General features: G+C 36.3%; 1 long non-coding RNA gene and 1 pseudogene across 1 annotated transcript; both read right to left on the reverse strand.

Annotated features, from left to right (window-relative positions):
* Positions 1 to 1,734: 1,734 nt before the first annotated feature.
* On the reverse strand, positions 1,735 to 5,669 carry LOC119579875 (annotated as a pseudogene).
* An 85-nt stretch (positions 5,670 to 5,754) lies between these two features.
* On the reverse strand, positions 5,755 to 7,397 carry LOC119580146. Its single transcript, XR_005229344.1, has 3 exons — positions 6,540 to 7,397; positions 6,260 to 6,358; positions 5,755 to 5,794 (listed from the first exon to the last, which is right to left on the reverse strand). It is a non-coding gene; the product is annotated as an uncharacterized LOC119580146 (long non-coding RNA).
* Between the last annotated feature and the right edge of the window lie 380 nt (positions 7,398 to 7,777).

The raw sequence follows: 7,777 nt of genomic DNA on the forward strand, positions 1-7,777 counted from the left end.
TTTTTTCATATCGATGAGCACTGGCGATGTACAGTATGTTACTCATTAAAAATGTAATAACTTCATATCCAGTTTTGAATCTGAATAGGATCACTCTCATTTAAATGAATGCAACTGTATATATAATTTTTATATAAACAATTTATATAATTCAACAAGGTAATTACATAATCACCAAAAACGTGATAAATTAACGCAACACTTCCTTGTGGTTTCCACAGTAGCATTTCTCAGACCAAGTAAATTCTGATAACAGAATGAACATTAATGGAATAATCATGACTGCATTAGAGAGAACTTGAGGTATACAGTGTAAGAGAGAATATAAAATGGATTTTGTTTAGTTCAGTACCCTTATACATGTGATATGCGATTGAAATAACGAATACAGAGTGGACTTTATTTCTATTCCCAGTGAAAGTGGCTATGAACTCTCGTACAGTGGCTAGCAGGGGTAATTTGTATGACGGCTTGACTCTTTATTGCTAAGAGTACAACACAGTGAGGGGAACACACGAGACGATGCCTTAGGGTAAAGCGGTCGGTCCAGCCTTCGCCCTCAGTGCGAAGACTGGACCGACCTTAGCACGTCGGGCGCGGGTCAGACGAGGTCAGATGAAATCGTCATCTACGCCTTCGCTGAGTCGATGGTTCCTACTCGACCTAGAACCACATGGCACGTGGTCTGTTTAATGGCTTACACAAATTGTGCTTATGTATACGCCATACCCAGTATCCATTTGCACTTTTTTCCGAATATATAAGACGAGGAAGAACGTAGTATGGGCAGAGGGATGCAAGACACTTTAAGTTAAACTGGAATTCTTGGCAAGACGAATTCGTGACCAAAAGTCAAGCTTACATTCACGTACGAATCATATTACCTGTAAGACGTTGGTTGTGCAATTGTAACTGCAATGAGTGCAACTAACAGCAGAAACACTTCTTTATGTCCTCAAGATCTTGCAAAAGGAAAACTGACGTCGACTGCTCACAGCACTCTCCTATTAGTTTTGAATGATTCGATGTCGCTTCTCGAGGACCTTTAAAGGCCTGGAGATCATCTGCCGGTCTTTTGGCGTGTTAGAGCCAGAGGTTTTAAGAATGTTACTCCTTTGGGTTTTCTCTTGCTTTCATCTCGGATCTGTCCGTCTTATCTGGGCATTAATTGGTCACGAGTCGATGTTAAAACAAAACAAAACATGATCAAGAACTGCATCATGTTAAGAAATATAGAAACATCATGTTTTCGTTTACTGAAGTCTATGTAACAGAGTGTCAACATCGTTTACTTAAAAATTTCCGTAGTGTAATCAGCCTGTTGTCACTTCTTTACTGTTCTATTAGTCATTATATCACCCATGTATAAACCTTTTAAAGAATAATTATAAGCTGACCAAGAAAAAAAAAAAAAAAAAAAAAAAAAAAAAAAAAAAAAAAAAAAAAAAAAAATATATATATATATATATATATATATATATATATATATATATATATATATTATATATACGTACAATATGTATTAACATTTCTCACTATGCCATGGTTGTAATAGGTGTAAGGGGTTATTTCCAATGAATATGATTGAAAGGGAAAAATCAAGAACGGATTTTTCACGTTTTATCGTTAATTACTTAAAGCTTATTTCCTTTGTTTCTGTCTTTAAATGCAGAAAATGTTTGCCAGTCAAGAACAGGTTATTGCGTCAGAAAGAAGATAGAAGAATAGACTACGTTGAATAGTCAGAAAAATAAAGAATTTATTTATGAAAAACTCCTCGAATTCTAAGTTTTAAAATCTGGCACAAAAGTTGAGCAACAGAACAGGCATCGAGAATCATTGCTGCATCAGAAAGGTTTTCACTCTATATTGTTCTTGATCCAACGGAGGTAGGCGCCCACTCGTGTGTAGATTCCGGGGAAGTCTGTGTTGCCGCACCCGACGCCGAGCGAGACTATGCCAACGACGTAGAACCTGCGGGTGTTGACGTCGAAGTAGTTGAGAGGCCCGCCGCCGTCACCCTGTGGGGAGAAAGGGCCTGCTGAATAGTAATTTAGGAAGAACGTTAAACATGCCATGTAGCGGCGTAATACATAAATAAGCGTGTGTGCGTTTATGTGTATGTTAGTGAAGTGCATATGTAGAGAAAATATATAAAAGTATTGTAATATTAGTAGTTAGTGTCAATAAATTTTTAAGATATAAAAATATATATGTAATATATCATCAGCATTTCCATAGCGTGTCGCTCACCAACTAGTCTACTTTAATCTAGAACATGTGATGAATGTCAGCCTACACACTTCAAAGAGACAACAAACCACTTACGCCACAGGAGTCTCCATTTTCGTTACCGGCACATATTTGCGAGTCCGTGAGGGTGACCCCAAGGTGTAAGCTGTCATACCTGGCCTGACATGAGCCCAAATCGACCACAGGAAGCACTGCTGAAACTGGTACTTTCGATATTTCGATACCTGTTAAATGTGAGAAAGAATAATAATCACATTTCCTATATAAAAGATCTTTAGCTATATGCTGCATATTCAACTATATGTTTGTATAAATATCTGTATATCTCTATTTTTCCATCCATATTTTTCTACGGATACAGTTCGCTCTTTTCTCTCTCTCTATATATAGGATTTGAAAACTTATATATATTTATACACACTCATAGACAAATGACTAATATCGAAGGTGCACTGTACTCACAAGGTCTTGTTCTGTTCCCTGTTGGATGAGTTCGATTTAATGCTAAAGATAATATTTATATATTTATTCTATATACACATTTATCCGTGTACTGTATGTATGTGAGGCTTTAACTAGGTATGGTAATGAGGTTATTGTCTATATCTTATATGTATACGGGGCATATGGAAGGCTAGGTCTACTTGTGTGTATAGTATATAGAAAACGAATTGCTTTGAATCCTGTGTATAACTTCCTTCTCTGGAAGTTGTCATTGCCTGTGACTCACTGGTGGCAGTACGGCCATAGCCAACAACAACAAGATGTTTAGTCAGGAATTCCTCGCTCTGGTAGTTGAAAGGAAGGCAGACTGGCCGAATGAAGTCTGTCGATGGATAACACGTTAATGGAAATCATGGGAAGTGGAGGAAAGCAGCAGCAACGGCATTATTCACTTCTCCGTCAATAAAAAGAGGCGAGTTAAATGCTGTAATTATGAGAATAAAACATTTACAGCTTCATTGCCTTCAATTTCCAGATTGTAAATTAAGTGTTTTTTGTCTCTAATGATCAGAATGTAGACACATTTACCCTTTAAATTAGTAAAATAGCACTGTCAAGTTAATCATTATAATGATTTCATTATAGCTACATTATCCATGAAGTGCAATGCCGTTGATACATAGTCTAATACATGAATAGATATACAAACCTGATTTGGAGATACAAAAACAGACAAGTATGTAAATATACCGAAGATTAAATGATCAACTATGCTGATATATGATGAAAATAGATATACAGCTTGAGAAGCAAAGAAACATATGCAGTGGTAGATACAGTTGTGTATATAGTGACACAGATAAACTAAGGGAGAAAGGGAAAGTGAAACAAACAAAGAGAGACAGTGTTTGCATGCTATATGTACTATCTGACAAATAGATTGACGAAAATATAGAGATATAAACTGACGAAAAAAGGACTTATCAACATATTTTTACATGCCGATAAACTGAAATGGCTGTCAGCAGGTAAGATGTTCTAAATGCACAGTTATTCATTCCTTAATAGTATAAATTATTATACGTATAACTAGCTTGAAATAAAGCTGTCATGTCTCTACTTTCGGTTGAAATTTGTGATAAGTCATTCATTGTGATCGATACAAAATCGGTATTGGCGTCTACGGTCTTCTATATGCAAGCCCAAAATTTTCACTTTGGTATTAGCAATTACACAAAGAAAGATAATGTATTGTCAATGCATTAGCCTTGCACACGAACTTTGATGCGAAATCTTTTGGCCTTGGTGTTTACGACCTAGAATATGGCAACAAAGTAAACATTCAAACAGACAGAATAAGCAGCTAGACAGATAGAAAGACAATTCCAAATATCACAAACTCACCATTGAATTCAACGTCCCTTTCCAGAATCAAGATGGATATGTCGTCTCTGTGAGTAGTTGTACTATATCCTGGATCATAGTGGACCAGGACGACCAGGTCTATGTGATTAGCCTCGTCATTGCGGGTCAGATTGAAGTCACCGAGACGAACGTAATATCTGAAGAATAAATAATGGGATTCTCGAAATAAACATACATTCTTCATTTCTTTAGGATGTTACTCAAACTATCCAATGTGGAAGACTGGTAGGATTGTTACCCAGTGTGCTAAGGACCAGTAGGATATAGGTGTCATATTATTGTTTTCGTCCCGGATTATTTGAATATTCATACAAGGAAAAATCCAATGGAGATAAAACCTACTCTTTTTATTTTAAAACCAAACTATAGCATTATCCTGTTGCTCTTTTCAGAAAGTTGCCACAGACCGGCAGCCTGTGATTCCGCACTGTACTTTGTTAGCATTACTTTAAGGAAATAGAGGCTGTAGATATTGTTTTGATTTGTAAGTCAATACGGGGATTAAAGACACGGTCACACTAGCGTTTTTTTTTTCAGCAATATCATGTCGGCGATTTCCCAACTTGCTGGTCACACGGGCGAACAGAACTATGGTCTAATCCCTCGATTTCCGTAACAGATATGGCGTCTATGGTTGCCTGTACCACCCTCGTCACAGGTTACTTGTCATCGGCTGTAGAAATGGAGGCGCTCACCGACTACTAAAACCACGGATTTGGGTTCGCTTGTGGTTGCAAAGAAGAAATAGAACAAGTGCATCATAATCTGCAGCAAGAACTTTGTTTGGAGGATTGATATAGACAAGCTCCAATGAAGAACTTGGAAGACCCGCCCATGTAAATAATGATGACGTCACGAATACTCTCCAGTGAGAGGAAAATATAAGGATATAGAATGCAATATCTATTAAAAATATGATAATTGAATTATTTATGCCTATTATTATTTGTGCAGTATGCTTTTCTAAGCTGACTACACTCTTTTGCCATGCCGGCCTCGCCGATTTTCGAATGATGTCGTCCGCCTCTTCTACCGCCCAATTAGTAGATAATGTGAACTCGGAAGTTGAATGAAGTGGAAAAGTTAAAATTACCGCCGATTTATCGTTGGCAAAACGCTCGTGCGACCGCCCCTTTAATAGAGAGAAAAGCAAGTAAACACTGATCAATGAATAAGAAATTAAGCAAATATATAAGATAGATAATTATTAATTAAGGTTTTTCTTAAGACAGGAGAATTTCTCTTTGGTAAGCTCAATTGTTGGTAAATTAGCTGTATTAACAAGAACAAAATGGAAAGGATGCGAGATAGAATTACAAAAAGATAAAATATGAACAATGAAGAGTACACAAATCGAGGTACTAGCATGACAAAGAAAAGAGAAGAAAAGAAAAGAAAGAAAGGAAAAAAAAAATACTCACTGGTTTATACCAGTTTCAACAGACATGCAATGAGCGCCTGTGAGAACATGGCGACGTGTGATAAGGGATCCTCCACATACTACAAGAAAGGTGTTTTCCAATGGCAGCAAACCATGGCCATGCACCGCGCTGTTAGAAGAAATATATAAGTATTATCAGGGAATCTGTGGTGAGCATAACTCGTAATACAATAATGATAGTAAATGATAGTAAATGCGTCTGGCCGTCCGGCCAGACGCAGGAAGGGCTGCCTGTAAAGATGCAGGAACATCTATTAAAAAATGTACAATCAGATAATATCATGTTACTACTATTCAATTTTCGTTAACGCCGTGGCATACTCGTAATTACCGTCACGACTAGCAATAACACCCACGACAACAACCGCCCTCTAAATCATTGCCGTTATACCATTTAACATATAAATACTTTTCAATGCGTATGCCATAACGTTCAAAACAACTGGAAAAGAGGCAAGGAAAATAAGTGGTATATTTAGATAACTGCAACCACCAGCCTCAAACGCAACCACCTTCAAGGTATGTTATACATCTTTCACTATAACCTTACCGCAAAGTATAATAATGAAAAAAAAAAAAAAAAAAAAAAAAAAAAAAAAAAAAAAAAAAAATCATTCACGAGTATTTAATGCGAAATGTTTCATATAATCATTCTTTCGTTACGTTATCCAAGATCAAAAATTAAATAAAACTTACCTTGTCCTTCGGCCGCGTAAACGAACAGCAAAACTATTCCCAGCCACAGCATTGTCATGTGGTATTTCACTTTACATGCAGTTCATGAGATACACGCATCTGTAAATATGCTTTTCATGTACATAATACACATTCACAGGTCAATGATCTACTGTAAATGTTAGGTTTTGTTTCAGACACATAAACCAAATTGAAGAAATTCATGGATTTTACATTTGCCTCATAAAATAACCTGCACAGGATCAATTAGGCGAAAGAATTCTAGCGATCACCAACTTACCTGCAGTCTGGGCTGCGGACAACCGATAACTGAGAGCCCTTGGCTGAGTGAGCTCAGAGGTTGTGCCTGGGAAGTTAATGTTAGTTCACCTAGGGCAACAAGAAACGTGCCAGGTCTCAAGGTTAAATATCAATTATTTCTTTCGAATAGGACTATTGTTTCATATTCTTTCGTAAGGGCATATTCTGTTGAATATTTAAAATATCTTTTTGAGCATGAGTATACTATCAGAGCAAAAATAGGGAGGGAATTCCCCAAACCTATGGTACAGAGGCTGTTAAAACTCAACCTGACATTTCATTCCCACTATACTTGTGCGACTCTTGCAGTTTTGATATCGATGATGGGTTTACGACTTCGTTTTAAATGTTATATTGTGTCTGTTATATTACCTGGGGCAAAAAACGCGCCTAGTTTCTCTAGGTTAAATACCGGTCCTTTCTTTCGAATAAGACTTGTTTCATTTTCTTTCGTATGACACATTCTATTGAATATTTAAAGTATATTTTTGAGTATTGGTATGCTATCAGAGCAAAAATATGTTGGGGATTCCCCAACCAATGATACAGAGGGTATTAAAACCCACCCTGACATTTCTTCCCTACTATACTTGTGCGAATCTTGCAATTTTGGTATCTATGATGCATTTACGGCTTTATATGTTCAGTTCACTCCAGACATCAGTTCCTTTTTGTTGCCTGGTTTTACTCCACTACACGCATTTTCTTATCATGGTCTCGTAACTGTATAAGTTGTCATTGGAATCTGACAGAACTTTCAATAAATAGAGATATATCAGATTGTATCTTACCTGGGCAACCGTTCGCTTCTAATTTGTCAGTAGTATTATCTCAGATATTGTTACGTTTCTTTTTATATTTCATATTATTAGGTCTTATAAAATTACACTGAGCCCATTCAAATATATAAACGCATACACACACACACACACTATATATATATATATATATATATATATATATATATATATATATATATATATATATGTACATATGCATACACACACACGCATATACATACACACATGTCAATCTGTGTGTGTGTGTGTGTGTATATATATATATATATATATATATATATATATATATATATATATATATATGAGGCCCTCCGCGGCAGAAGGGTACTATGCACCAAAATCTTTATTTGCGAGAAAACGAGGTTAAAGGTTTAGAATTTTTCAGAGTGTTAACAGCTTTACAATAGAGCTAGAGTTA

This window comes from Penaeus monodon, chromosome 13, assembly GCF_015228065.2.
Source record: "Penaeus monodon isolate SGIC_2016 chromosome 13, NSTDA_Pmon_1, whole genome shotgun sequence".
In the NCBI taxonomy this organism is placed as follows: domain Eukaryota; kingdom Metazoa; phylum Arthropoda; class Malacostraca; order Decapoda; family Penaeidae; genus Penaeus; species Penaeus monodon.